Genomic DNA, 14,560 nt, shown 5'->3' on the forward strand with positions numbered 1-14,560 from the left:
TTATGTAAGCCTGGCAGCACATCCAGCTACATACCTTTTTCCCTGATCTTAAAAGTGACCATCCAGGAAGGCAGCTAGTTACAGAGGCATCGCCGGGAAGATAGCCCTGAGAGGGCACAGGCTTTCTCTACTTAGCAGTGACCTTTCTATTACTGGCCAGATAGGACCCAGGACAAGAAAGCTCCTGGTTGAGAAAAGCATTCTACAAATCAAGGCTCACTGGCCTTTCTTGGAGCTGAGGTAGCCCAGCAGCCAAGCCCTCTGCTGTAAGGCCAGGACCCTGAGCACCAATTCTGTCCTTTAGTTTGCTACCTTACAGGTCAGACACCCTGGTCTCCCTACAAGGTCCACTCTTCCAAATCTTGAAAATGGGTGCGCATTAGGGGATGCTGGAAGAAGTTAAGTGGAAAGTAGCCACAGCCAAGAAACTTCTGAAGATCAGGTAGAAGGTGAGAGCACGAGTTCTGGAGTGGAAGGCTACAAAGCAAGACGCTGCAGTCCCAGACCCCACCACCCTGAAAACGATGGCAGAACATCCAATGCAGGGCCACCCAGCTCCTGCAAGTTGGGGCGCGTTACCCGTGCCGCAGAAGCGGCTCAGATCAGTTAACACCGACAAGTCCAGGCGTCTTCTGGGGAACTGGCCCTCTCCCTCCCACAGCAAGGTCTGGGAAAACCCAAGCCTCTGCTCTCCTAGGAGCCCCCAGAACAGAAATGGTCAACCCGCCAGGGACATGCAAGAGTACATTCCATGCCTGGGGTGTAAGCAAAAGCTACACGGGTGCCAAGGGCTTCCATGGAGCCTCTGGCCAAGCGTCATGTGTTTTGACAACCGCCAGCAGGCCTGCTCATTCAGACACTCAGCACAAGGCGCCTTCCAGACAAAGACAAACACGCCAACCTACGGCGAGGACTCGGCGAAGGAGGGCAGCTGGAGTGGCCAGACCCAGACGCCCAGCCCTGCTGCCATGCAGAGCTTCTCGCCAGGAAGGCAACGACCCTCCTGTTCACATACTGCTGTTTCTCAGCTAACCATGCCTCTGCTTACTCTGTGGCCCTGCAGTGGGACCACCACTTACCCATCACTCAAAATGCAGCCCATGTGGGTGTGGTGGCACATGCTTATATGCTAGCACTCAGGAGGCTGAGGCAGGGAGAGCAGGGTTTGAGGCCAAATAACTACAAAACCAAACCAAAAACAAAAAAGCAACCTACACTGTAGCTCCTCCTAAGGACTGCTCCACCAGCTCCCCCAGGCTGGTTCTGACCCAGGGCCACTCAGACAGCTATGTGCTTCTCCAGGGAAAGGCCCCCAGAGCAGGTCCTGACTAAGATGTTTGCCAACCTCCTCCTCCTCCTCCGGTCCCATTTCCCCTGCTTCCTCCCAATAGCTCTGAATTCAGACAAACCAGGCCTAGACTTGGCTGTAAGTCTCGGAGGTAAGTTTCCTGTAACGCCCATTCTCTCTTGTGTAACGGGGCAATGAAGATGTCACTGGGGTTGTGAGCACTATAAAGACTCCAGGGGGAAACCCTGTGCACCAAGGCTACAGGGGGCACAGCAATGCTCAGTCTCTCCTCCGTCCCTGAAATCAGGCATCTGGTCTACCTCGCCCACAAGTGCTGTGTTTGCCCTGGGCTGCAGGCGCAGACTGTGTCAGTCATCACGCAGCATTCTCTACCTACGTCTCTTTTTTCCTGTTTTGTTTTTGTTTTTCTTGGGGGGGGGGGAGTGTGGCAGATTGGGGGGGCAACATGTCTTTCACTACGTAGCTGAAGCTGGCTTTGAACTCTTTGTATTTTGAAAGCTAGAAGAGGGCACCCCATCCCCTGGAAGTAGAATTATACAAAGCTGTGAGCCACCATGTGGGTGCTGGGAATTGAACCCAGGCCCTCTGGGAGAACAGTCAATGCTCTTTACCACTGAGCAGTCTCTCAAGCGTTGGCTCTGAACTCTTGATCTTCCTGCCCCCACCCTCCAAGTGCTAAGATGACAAGAGTAAACTACCATGACCGGCCTTTTACTGTCTTACGGATTCTACCAGGCACACAGCCCACTTCCTGAAATGTGTGAACTCTGAGGGGAAAAGTGTATCTCACATCCTTCTCACTGTCCGGAGCACGGCGGACAGGCACGGCACTCAGAGGATGGGCCGGGCATGGCTCGGTGGCGGAGAGCCTGCCTGCCACCCAAAAGGCCTAGGGTCTTGTCTATAGCACTGCTCATTTCAAGAGCAAATCTCAAAGGAATGTAGCCAGAGTGCAGTAGCACATGGGCTGAGCTGGTCTCTGCTCTTCATGTGTGTAAAGGATGATGACGGAACACACAGTGACCAAATCACATCAGCCTGAGCGTGTAGGGAGCAGTTCCTGAAGGGTGAGCTTTCTGGTGCTGTGATGTTGCTCAGACCCCAGGACATGTCTGAAGGGTGGTCCTGCCACCTGGGTCTACCCAGCTTTCTCCATCACTGTTGGAGAGGAAGAGATGAGGGCCTCAATGGCAGCTTCTTGAGTGTCTGTTCTGTCCCTGCCCTAGAAGACGGGCTGAGCAGAGGCCACCCCCTGCACTTGCTCTGTGGAGGATGATGGGGAAAGGCACATTAAGCACCACAGGCTGGCAGTCAGTGCCAGATGAAGCCTACACTCCGCTGGCTTCCTTCCTGATCAGTCCTCGGGGAGGGGAGGATGCCTCTCTGTGCACAGGTCCTTGGCCCAGTCCTGCAGTGTGGAGGGGAAATGAGACTCCAGGGGTCCCTGTGCAGATGTCTGTCCCACGTAAGGAGACGATGAACAAACCCTGCTGGCCAGGAGCAGGTCACCTGTCTCGACAGGGGCTGCCGCACCGCTTGTCCTCAAAACACACCTTCGTCTTTACTCATCTCCTCTCGGTGCTAAACAAGGCAGCCTTGCCTCTGCCATAACCTTGGGCAAAGGAGAAAGCTGAGTGGTGACTGTAAGCTCTAAGACGAGGACTAAGCAGTGATGCAAGCCAACGGCTCTGCACTGGGACTGGCACAGGAGGCTCTCAATGCGGCACACGCCGCCAAAGGCCTGTTCGGATGAGTGGTGGCTGTGCCACGTGCATGTGTCATTCTGACTGCAGAACAGAGCAGGTGCCAGGAGGACACCCAGCAAGAGGGCAGAGACTGCTCTTTCGTAGCCCGGGTGTGTTCCAGGGAACTGAAGGGCTGTCTGCTGATGTGTGGCTCTCCTGTCCTGAGCTGAGGGAAGAACAGTGTGCACTCAGGAAGTTGCATGGGGAACAGGCGCCTGCAGTTGCCACTGCTCCGTGCAGCAAGACTAGCAAGGGGGCTCTAGGGTTGGAAAAGGACATTAAAAATTCATAGCTCTTTATACTTGGTTACAAAAATAACACTGTGCTCAGACTCCCCCTCTCCCTCCTCAGTTCAGGCCAGCACTGTGGGGAGCATGACAGAAGGTGGTTTCTATAGCTGGAGGCCTTGCTCCATGTGCCCACCCCAGCTTCCTCCACTGTGTACAATTCCCAGGCCTGCTTGCAATGATCCGGTTTCCTGGAGTCAGCCATCTGCTCAGTGTCTCCAGGGCAGCCCTGTGGAGTGCCTAGCAGGAATCAAACCCTGACGGAAAGTTAATTCTAGCACTTGGGAGGTAGGGGCAGGTGATCTCTGTAGGTTCAAGACCAGCCTGATCTACACAGGACAACCAGGGCTATGTAGGGACCCTGTCTCAAAACAAGCAAACCCAACAACAACAACAACAAACAACACCTGATAGGAGCTGAGTTGGCATACCTGACCCTGAGCAGGCCCAATACATGACCAATCCAACCACATTCCACATCAAGCACGCCTTAGGAGCAGGGAACAACCACCACAGCAGACCTGTCGCAACCAGCTCACTGCCAGTACCACCCCAACATGGCCGTCACACACTCTCCGTGCTCACACCATGGAGTCAAGCAGGTGCTAGTACTGCTCCCATTTGACAGAAAAGGAGAAGAAGAGCTCACGGCTGAGGCAGCTGCCCACACCAGCCGTGCCCATCCAGCTGGATGTGCAGCAGGCACCGAGGTCTCAGAGCCTCCGCTAAGCATCAGTGTGTGCGCACGTGTCAACAAGCGGCAGCGGTGAGGGAATCAGAGAATAAGATAGATGGTGGCACAAACCTGTGCGAAGGCCCTGAGGCAGAAGAGGCAGAACCTGGTCAAGGAAAGGAAGGAGAATAAGGAATGACATTGACAGGATAGCTCCCTGGGTCTTTCAAAGATCAGACGGACTGCTACAGTGTACATATAGAGCAGGAGGCCAAAGTGTTATGAACAGGAATAAAAGAAAGAGCCAGGAAAGAGAGAAACTTCCTTCTGGCAGGAGAAGGGCAGGGAAGCCATGCCAGGGATGCCTGGTGTGACTTAGAAATAAATGTAGGCTCGTGGTCTGGTCTCACCAGAGAGAAACCAGTGTCACTAGGAGCTCTGTGGCACTGGGCTGGTGTTGGAGAGTCAGCAACTTCATCAAGAAGGTGCTGTCCCTGCCAAAGCAGGCAAAGCCCTTCTGGGGTGGCCATGCTGCTCTCAGCCTGTCAGAACTACCCACAGAGGAAGCTACACCATGAAGGTAGCCGTCCCTGGCCTTTGGCATAACTTGGGAGGAAGGATGTGGGCTGCGCACCTTTGAGAACAGCCGTGGAAACCCTCAGGATGAGTCTTCAGAGCCTGCCCCGCTTGCAGCAAGCTGGAGCCTTCTCTGATTTCTAGAACTAGAGGCATGAGCGGAGAGGGCAGCAGGAGGACAAGAAAAGCTCTGTGCCCAGCACTGCTTTAGGTGCAAGACCAGCGGTGAGCTTCACCGCTGGGCAAGGGGGGCGGCCTCCTCGGGTTCCCTAGCTAGAGCTTTCTGCATTGTCACGCTTGAGGGTTGGGGGAGGGGGAAGAAGGCTTGGCATCACTGGTCATAAAGTCCTTCCTGTGTCACAGGGCCCCCTCCCAGCCACCAGGATGTGGGGAGGCTGGGTGAATGAATGATGGATATTGTTCAGGAGGTGACTTAAGCGGCCAGGAATGTGGCAGCAGTGGGCTTTAATAAGCCTTTCCTTGATGGTGATGCCTCCCCCAACCCGAGAGAGGTGAACTCTCAAGTTGTCCCTGAGCAAGAAGTGGACACTCCCTTAGCCAGTGGCAGGCTGGGATGGCAAATACGAGGATGACCCTGGACAGGATACAGTTGGCCCAGCTGTAAGTGTCCCTCCATTTTCTTCTGACTTCCCAGCAAGCACGGGACAGAGAACACCTTGTAAGGTCCATCTGGACTTAGACACAGGCTGTGATGTGTCCCACAGCCAAGGCACACATGCTGGTCCTAACTTGAAGGGACAAAGGAGTTTGGGCCTACCCAAGACAGCACACATGTGGATTTCATCAACTTCTCACTTGACATGATGTTTAGAAAAACTGTTCAATACCAAGACCACTCCCTCCTTCGGCTGTGTGCACCACCACCCACTCAGCAGGCCAATCTACTACCTGACCCAGGACTGGACTGCGCTTCTCCTCAGCCCAGGGCGAACTGCAGTTGCCACAACCTCCCCAAGGGAACACTGAGGCCAGGCAGAGCAGCCGAGGGTCCTGGGGTTTCAAACCTCATCTCTGAAATACCGTGTTGGGCGTGTTGGGTCTGCAGCTCCGCTGCGGCGCCGTCTCACCTCCTGAACTCCCACCTTGTCTGCTGTGGCCTCTGACAGTGCCCATGGCTCCTGCTTCCATGGGTCCTCAGGAGCGACGTCCAGGGCTCGGACATGGAGAGGCGCAGTTATTTATTTCTAGGGTATAGAGTCACCTTTCTTATCATCCATCTGCCAGGCTACTGCCAGGCCTCAGGCCAGGCTGGTCCCAGTGAGAGAGCTTTTCAGTTCCTGAAAGCAGAGACTGCTCCTGGGCCCTGGGCCTCGTCACTAACTATAAAGGTGCTTTCAGGGCTCAGCCTTCTGGAATCTAGGTTAGCAGCTGCCCAGGCGAAGAGCTGATGGCTTTGGCGAGTCTCTGAAATGGGCTGTAAGTTTGTACCTGGGAGTGATGTGGAGATCCATTACCTGCACCAGATCTCAGAGGGGATGGAACCCAGCAGCCACAGTTAGAGATTAAGTAAACCAAACCGATCAGCATGCTCGTGGCCACTCATGGGAGGAGAGGTCACACACACAGCTGCAGCAGCACAGGGAACCAGGGCTGCCATTGCTGAGATGCCAGGACACTGAGCCCAGCCCCAGGCCAGGGGCAGAATGGACTGTGATATGACTGCCCGTGATGACACAGCCTAACTTGAGAGCAATTCCAGTGAAATATGGCATGCTTCTCGTGCTCTAGTCTGAAGTTGCCTTATTCGGCATTTTCTCAGCCTGCATGAAAAAGCTGCCTGGTTTCCCCTTTGGAGGAGAGGTATAAATACTGCAGAGTGCATTTGTGAGCCTTCCAAAGGTCCTTCATGTCTGTCCAGGAACCAGTCCCCCACCTCCAGCCGGTGTTCAGCCAGGGCCAATCTCTTTCAATTGTGTCAGAGAGCATGCACGCCCCTGTGAACTTTGGAGTGCAGTCTTTCCTCATGAGAAATGCTGGCCTAAGGCTTTCTTCTGGTTTGTCACAGGGCTGGCTGAGTGTCAGCATCCCAGGAAGTCGGTTCCCCGGGGACATGGCCCACCACGAGACCACTTCACGGTGCTTTATCTACAACACCTATTATCAGAAACTGCACCATCTGTTGTTCACAAGAAGTCTCCCCACCAACTGTAACAAGATTTGATGAATCAGGGTCTGGGGACCCCTGTGTGTGGGGGATGTCGCCTTGCAAGGAGGCCCTGTGAGTTCCTAGGAAGGTCAGGGTTGGGGCTTTTCATATTCAGCCATTTAGCATTTAATGGTTTCTTTTGTTTGTTTAATACAGGGTCTCACAAAACTCAGGCTGGCCTCAAACACACAATTCTCCTGCCTCAGCCTTCCAAGTGTGGGATCACAGCATGAACCACCACATCAGGCTGCACTTCACCATTTGTTCCTACCCCACACTGAGGACAGTCATTATGTGGGGATAAAAATGCTCCTTTACAGGAAGTCACAAAAATAATCCTGAAATATATATACACTCTGTAAGCAAGGCAGGGAAGACAATGCTGGTCTGTCACTCTAGTGGAGGGGAGACCAGCCTGAGCTACAGAGTAAAACTGTGTCTCAAAAACCAAAACTCAGCCCTCTCCCCCGCCTGGTAGGGTCCAGGGTCAACAGGTGCTGCTCATTGCTATGGCAGCAGCATTTCAGGAGGCCACACCTCAGTGTCAGTGCCACAGGTGAAGCTAGGTAGGCCCTTCCGGGTTTGCCAAGTTGCTGGCTGTACTGTCAAATAAATAAAGGGAACTGGCACAGTGGCACCGGTTTATATGCCTCCTGGTGCTTGGGAAGTAGAGACAGGAGGATCAAGAGCTCAAGGTCACCTTTGGCTATACAGTAAGCTCTTAAGGCCAGCTTGGGCTACAGGAGACATGCTCAGACAAACACAACAGACAAAATAAAGGAAAAAAGTAAATACAATAAATAAAGACAAAAGTTAAAATTATCTGTTGCTCATTTTCAAGGACTGGGGCTACAGCTGTGTAGTGGAGGCGGGGAGGGCCTCAATCACACCTGTAATGCCAGCACTTGGAAGGCTGAAGCAGGAGGACCCAAGCTCTGTGCCAGAGTAAAACATGCAGAAACATCCTGCAAATTCAGTGAAAAGCACCTGGGAGCTCCTCTCCCTTTCTCGCCAACTCAGACTAGTTTTGGATGAAGAGTTTTCTAGCTCTCGGGTATATCTGGATCCTTCTTTCTCCCCTAACACGTTTTCTTTTTAGGCAGGGCCTCACTATGCAGATCTCAGTGGCCTGGAGCTTGCTATGTAGATCAGGCAGACAGGCCTAAAACTCAGAGATGCAGCTGCCTCTCCTCTCCGTGTTGAGTGCTGGTCTTCAAGGTAGGGGCCACCATACCTGGTCTTCTAAGCTCTTCTTAAAAGCACATGGTTTGCAGAGTCAGTTCTGTTTCTATGGGATGCAATTCACATAATTTAAGATTAATCCTTTAAAAATTCAAGTTGGACCAAGGTGTGGTAATGCATGCCTTTAATCCCAGCACTCAGGAGCCAGAGGATCTCTGTGAGTTCTAGGCCAGCCTGGTCTACAAAGTGAGTTCCAGTACAGTCAGGGCTACACAGGGAGACCCTATCTTGAAAGAAAAAAAAAAAAAAATCGAGTTGGGTCTGAAGAGCAGATATAAAAAAAGTGCTGCTCTTGCAGAGGAATGGAGTTTGGTTTCCAGCATCCAGCAGGACAGATGATGGTTACCTCCAACTCCAGCTGGAGCAGGATGTCCCACTTCTGGACTTTGCCAGAACCTGCACTCAGGTGCATATATCCACATACAGGTATACAACTGAACATAATAAAATATCCACGTTTAGAAAAACCCCAGTTATATTCACAGTGCGCAGCTGTCTACTTGTGGGCATGTGCACCACTGAAAAGTGTTAGCAGTCACTGCCCGCAGGCACCAGCGACCCACTTCCTAGCTCTATGGTGTTGCATCTTCTGGGCATTACATACAAACCCGGCTCGCAGCCTTTCCAGGCTGGCCTCTTCATCGAGCTTCAGCTGCACTGAGTCATGGTCGTGTAGATTATATGCCTGACTAACACTCCCTTTTTTCAAAAGTCTTCTACCTCGTGGCTGTTATAAACGGCGGCTGGGAAATCTTGTGTGAACGGGTTTTCAGTCCTTTGGCTATCTCAGAAGTGGGATTTCTAGGCTGGTTGCTAACTATGATTTTCATCATCTGACGGCTTCCTTTGGAGGGTTTGACATCTCACATTCCTACCAGGAATTCCAGTCATTTCCTTGCCAAACCATGCCTGACCTTTTTAGTATACAGCTGAGTGTAAACTCATATCTCACTGAGGGTTTTTGTTTTTGAGGTGCTGGGGATCAAACCCAGGGCCTGAATCATGCTGGGTAAGCACTTGATTTGCAGGTAATCTCCCCGCACCTCCTGTTCTGACTACTGGCTGGTGGTGTCAAACCTGTATGAGGGCATCCTGCCCACTTGTTTATCTTTAGAGGAATGCTTACTCAAATCCTTTGCCCATTTTTAAATTTCATCTTTTTGTTGCTAAGGTGTAGGAATTCTTTGTATCTGCAGGACATTACATATTAACAGAAACATGATTTGCAACTCTCTGTGTAGACTGTCATGTCATGTCATTTTCGTAATGCCCTCTGGGCTGAGGATATGGCTCAGTTGTACAGTATGTACCTACTTGGGATTTGCTGCCATCTAACAACTACCACCTAAGTCTTGACCATGAAAATCTGCACCTCTGTTTTCTTCTACATTGGTAGAGTTAGAGCTTGCCTTATTATTATTATTATTATTATTATTATTATTATTATTATTATTATTATTTTGACAGATTTTCTCTGTGTACCCTTGGGTGTTATAGACTTCCTTTATAGAACAGGCTGGTCTCAAACTCACAGAGATCTGCCAGCCTCTCTCTGCCTCAGGAGTGCTGGGATTACAGGCGTGTGCCACCGTGTCCAACCTGCAGTACCACTCTTTCTTTGTATGTGGTGTTCAACTATTCAGGCACCATTTGTTGAAGACTATTCTTGAGCCGGGTGGTTGTTGAGCATACCTTTAATCCCAGCACTGGAGGAAGAGGGGCAGAGGGGTATAGGGGTAGAGAGGCAGAAAGTCAGAGGCAGAGGCTATTCTCTTCCCTAATCATCTTGCATCTAAAAATCAACTGACAATAGACATATGGAACTTGGGAAGCCCCCCCCACCCCTGGTTTTTTGAGACAGGGTTTCTCTGTGTAGCCCTGTCTGTCCTAGACCCTGCTCTGTAGACCAGGCTGGCCTGGAACTCAGAGGTCTGGCTGGCTCAGTAAGAAGGTGAAGACACTTGTCACCAAGCCTAAAAATGAATGAGCCATGTGACAGGCCAAGAGAACGGACTCAAAGTTGCTCTCTGGGCTTCACATGCATGCCATGGCATGTGTACACATACTAATTTAATTTAATAATTAAAAAAGAACGCCAGAATTTTACCAAAGGCCAAATGAGTCAGCTTAGCTGGAGGTGGATCCCAGACAATGACACCTGACAACACTCATCCGATGACACAGGAAGTCGGGGTTAAGACAAGCCATTCTAGCCTGCTCTTACAGACACCGAGATCCGAGCCTCAGCAAAGAGGACTTGCTACTGGGCTCCTCAGACAGAAGAACCCTTTGAGCTAAGGAAACCCAAGAGGAGCAGGGACAGGCAGCCTGGGATTGGAAGGTGCTCAAACTGACCCTGCTCAGTCACAGACTCTTGCGGGGCCACCTCAAATTCAGGGAACTAGCCAAGCAACCCAAAGCTATTCAGGCTACAAGCCACAGAGCGCTGGGTTCTCCCCAAGGAGAAGTGTCCAGCCCCCCAAAAGCAAAGCCCACCTGTCTAGGAAGAGATTGGCCTAATTTAAAGTGAGGAGGGTAGGCAGGATAGAGTGAGGAGGCAAGCTTAGCCCTCCCCACTGACATTTTTCAGCAGGAAGGAAATGGGTGAGGCCTACCTTGAAAGCTACTCTTAAAACAATACTTCCACTCCCAAAAGAGTTTTAAAATTAGGGCACTGCCCACTACCCCTGGCATTCTGCCGGGAATGTCCTCAGGCTGGGCCCTTCTCACCTGGAGGACAGGGAGCTAGCTCCAAGCACAAAAAGCCCATTTATCTTCAATGCTTACAGCTGAGCTCAGGTTTCCTAGTGAGGGTGGGGGACTAACTATCTTGATTAAACTTTGATCCTTCAAAAAGATAGACAAGGCAGCTGATTCTGACCTGGACACTGTGGCTTGCAACCTCAACCAGTACCAGAGACCCAGTGTGAGGATTCAAGTTTTAGTATGGACCAATCTCCCTAGGGCCTTGCTCATCCAGATGACAAGGGTTGAAATCAGACAGGTACTGATGGGCTGTGGCCGAGGCAGTCACGATACCTCTGTTCCAGGACACCAGGGCCACCCAGGAACGCCCCATAGGTCTTAAGTGCCACAGGCCAGGGCGTCAGGGCACTGGAGACCAGAGCAAGCATTCCATTCCCCTTCTGTCCGCCCAGATTCCAGCAGGCAGCATGGTTTTTGCTGGTGCTAGACTGGGCTCTCCAACTAGAAGGTGACTGTTAACAACTGGACTGGTTTCACCTTTGCAACTGAAATGTCAGTGAGCTTTGCCTTTTTCGGGATATTCTGATTCCAGGTCACAGCATTCTCTTACGGAAGTGGAAGCAGGTAAGACCTGGAGGGTGGGCCCGTAAAGCCCAGGGTAGAGGAAAATGAGTCTAGAAATCTGTGGTCCCCCTCAGGGGACACAGGAGGCAAGTACAGATGTCTTGCAAATATTGCTGTCGCTGGCTTCCTGTCCTCTGAGCCTGGGGTTACAAGATCCATTTCAAAAGCAGAGGGCTTAGACCCCAGGAGGACACAGGGCCACATCCCGCAGCATCAGCTCCCCTGCCTCTGAGTCCACGGCCAGCTGGTGGGGCCTGAGGGTGCTGCCCAGAGTGCCTCCCCTCAGGCTGGCAGCCGGCAGGGGCCCAGAGAGCACTGGGTGAGAGCAAAGGAATCCAATCAACCTGGGAGAGGCCCCTGACCAGAAGCCCCAGCCTTCCGGTGCAGAGTTTCCCAAGAGGCAGCTGGTGGAGCTACAATTCCCCAGTCTTGCCCCAGGCTCGCCCCAGCCTCCTGTGAACAGGCATTGGCTGGTCCCTGGGCTGGAGATGCTGTGAATACACAATTTGTGGGTTAAGCACTCTGGGTTTGGGGGTCTCCCCACCTCTGCACACATAGTCAGTCTAGTTCAGACTCCTAGGATGTAAAACCAAGTCCAGCAATAGAATGGTGTCTGGGGAAATTTTTAAAAAAGAAAGACCAAAATCAGATTCTACAGTCAGAGAGTAATTACAGGACTAGGAGGGACCAGCAAGGAGCAACTGAAACCTCTGACTCACAGCTGGCTCCATTAAAAATGGTGAAACCGTTTGCTCTGGCCGAGTGACAGGGCAAACTCTCCCCCTGGCTTGCACTGCCCACACACTTTCCCAGCCTGGTCCTAGCATATGAGCAGAACACTCATCAGGCCGTCCCCAGAAACACCCGGCTTGGGAAGAGGTGCTCAGGCACTTGGGGCAGGGCAGACAGCTAGCCTCAGAACAGTGGACATGGTAAAGTGTGGATTCTATTTTGGGGGAGGGCTTTGGACCCTTCTAAACTCACCCTCAACACTGCTGAGGGGCTGAGTCTGAGAGAGCCAACACAAGGTGGCTTTGGGACTGGGTGAGCCTTCCCTGTGGGGGGACTTGCCCTCTGTGCTTTCCTCTCACAGGTAAGGCTGCCATGCTGGAGGAGCTGCCTGCTGGCGGGACTGCAGCCCCTCCAAGGAGCCCAGACCGACTTTACGACTTTACAATTTCTGCTGCCTGCTTCAATCTGCCATTAGCTTTTCACATTGCTTCTCATCTGATCCCCAAGAAGACACTAGCCCAATGGCAGTCTCAGACCCTCAGGCAGATTCCCAGCCCAGCCGGCGGCGTGTGGTGGAAGGCTTGTGGTGGAAGGCTTGTGATACGATGTGGGGCCTGCTCTGCAGGATGAGTCATGGAGGAGGGAGGGCAAGTCAGGTGACCAGGTGAGACTCAGAGCTCCTGAGGTAGCCTGGCTACCTTGACATTCCTGTGATTCTGCCAAGGTAAAAAGTAACCCAAGGAGTTTGCCTTATATGGGCACAAGACAGATTTCAACACAATGTGTTAACTGACCCCTGCAACAAATCCAGTAAAGGTTGCTAGGGCGACACCGATAAAGCTGCTCTGAAAGTATAGGAAATAACGTATGACAGGCGCTGGCCAGTGACTCACAGCCTTTATGTGACTCTTAGACAGGGGGCAGGGAGGGGTAAATGGCCTGTAGATCAGAGGCTCTGTCACTCCCCCAGCACAGCTGGTGGGGAGACTAGGCTTAAGGCAGGGGCCTGAAAGAAATCCTCTTCAGGCTGCAGCTCAACAGAGGCCTGGGCCTGCTTTCCCCCAGAAGGGCCCGGACAAGCCGAGGCTGCTGTGAGGCACAGCTCTTCAGGCTGGCAGGGCAAAGCAAGCAGTATAAATATAGGAATCTTCCCAGCATTCAAGAAGATAAGACAGTAATACTACACATGCCAGCCCGGGCTACGCAAAGACCCTGGGTTTTTCGTTTGTTTGGCTGTTTGAAAAAAATAAAAATTAAAAATGATACGCGTTGAGTACCAAAGAAACCAGCTGGGCTCTGCAGGAATGCTCAAAGCTATCCTAGTACACGGGCCCTTCTCCAGCAGCCTCAGGACCTCAGAAGGGAACCAGTGCTCTCAGCCTCTGCCAGACTCCATTCATCCATTCCAATTTAGAAAGGTACCCAGCATCTACCATGTGCTTGCTATTCCCCTAAGAGGGTGTCACGTGCATGGGGAATGGGGGGCAAAGAGAAAATAGAGAAACCCACAGCAAGAGAAAGAGTACTTCTAGGAAGAGCCTGGCATCCTGGTGCGAGAAGAACAGAGAGAGGGAGCGCTAGGCACTGTTTAACACTGTGGTGGGGGTTTTTCTTAGGGTAATGGAGAGCCTTTGAAGGTCTGCTAGGGGAAGAACAGGAGATGGATGGTATGAGAAAAGGCCCTCCCCTGGGATGGGGTGGAGCAAATGGGGCTATCTTGGACTAGAGTTCCGGAAGAGGACGGAACACTGGAAGATCTGAGCACATTCTGGAGACAAAGACAAAACAGACACACTTCCTGCCTTTATCAGAGCCTCCTTCTACAGAACTCTCCCTAGAAAGAGACAGGGACCACTAGACTGCAGCCGCGCACACCCTGCACCCAGCGGGTGGCCCGGTGACCCTCCCACCTGACGGGCTTTAGACTCGAAGGCCTTATCCAGCCAGTGACTTTATAACAGGCCAACAGCAATAGTGGCGGAGAATGAAATCCTAATAGTCACTTACTTATTTTGGTTTTTCAAGATAGGGTTTCTCTGTGTAGCCTTGGCTGTTCTGTACTTGCTTTGTAAACCAGGCTGGCCTCAAATTCACAGAGATCTGCCTGCCTCTGCCTCCCAAGGGCTGGGATTAAAGGTGTGTGCCACCGCGCCGGGCTAACAGTGACTTTTAAGCAGTGTCCCAACAATGGGTACGGGGTCCCCCAGACTCAAAATTTAACTTCAGTAGTTTTTGTTTTAAGTGTTTTTTTTTTTCCTTGTTTGTTTTTGCAATGCTAGGGACTTGCACGTGCCAGGTAAGCATTCTACCAGAACCAGCCTTTAGCTCTTGTCCAATCTGTAACGAGGCAGACCCATGAGACCCAACCTAAAAAGCACCTGCTCTGTTGCAAGATATCGTTGCTTTAAATCTCAAGTCCTCTGTGCATAATCTATTCTAAATGTATGCAGGTTGTGGCCTGTATATCCCACTGGGGGGGGGGGGGGGGGGGGGGGGGGG

General features: G+C 51.9%; 1 protein-coding gene across 4 annotated transcripts in view; it reads right to left on the minus strand.

Annotated features, from left to right (window-relative positions):
• Positions 1 to 14,560, minus strand: part of Actn4 (actinin alpha 4) — a 66,298-nt gene that overhangs the window by 23,943 nt on the left and 27,795 nt on the right. The gene's annotated exons all lie outside the window — the stretch shown is intronic.

The sequence above is a fragment of the Psammomys obesus genome, unplaced genomic scaffold (assembly GCF_907164565.1).
Source record: "Psammomys obesus unplaced genomic scaffold, mPsaObe1.curated_primary_1811, whole genome shotgun sequence".
Classification (NCBI taxonomy): Eukaryota; Metazoa; Chordata; class Mammalia; order Rodentia; family Muridae; genus Psammomys; species Psammomys obesus.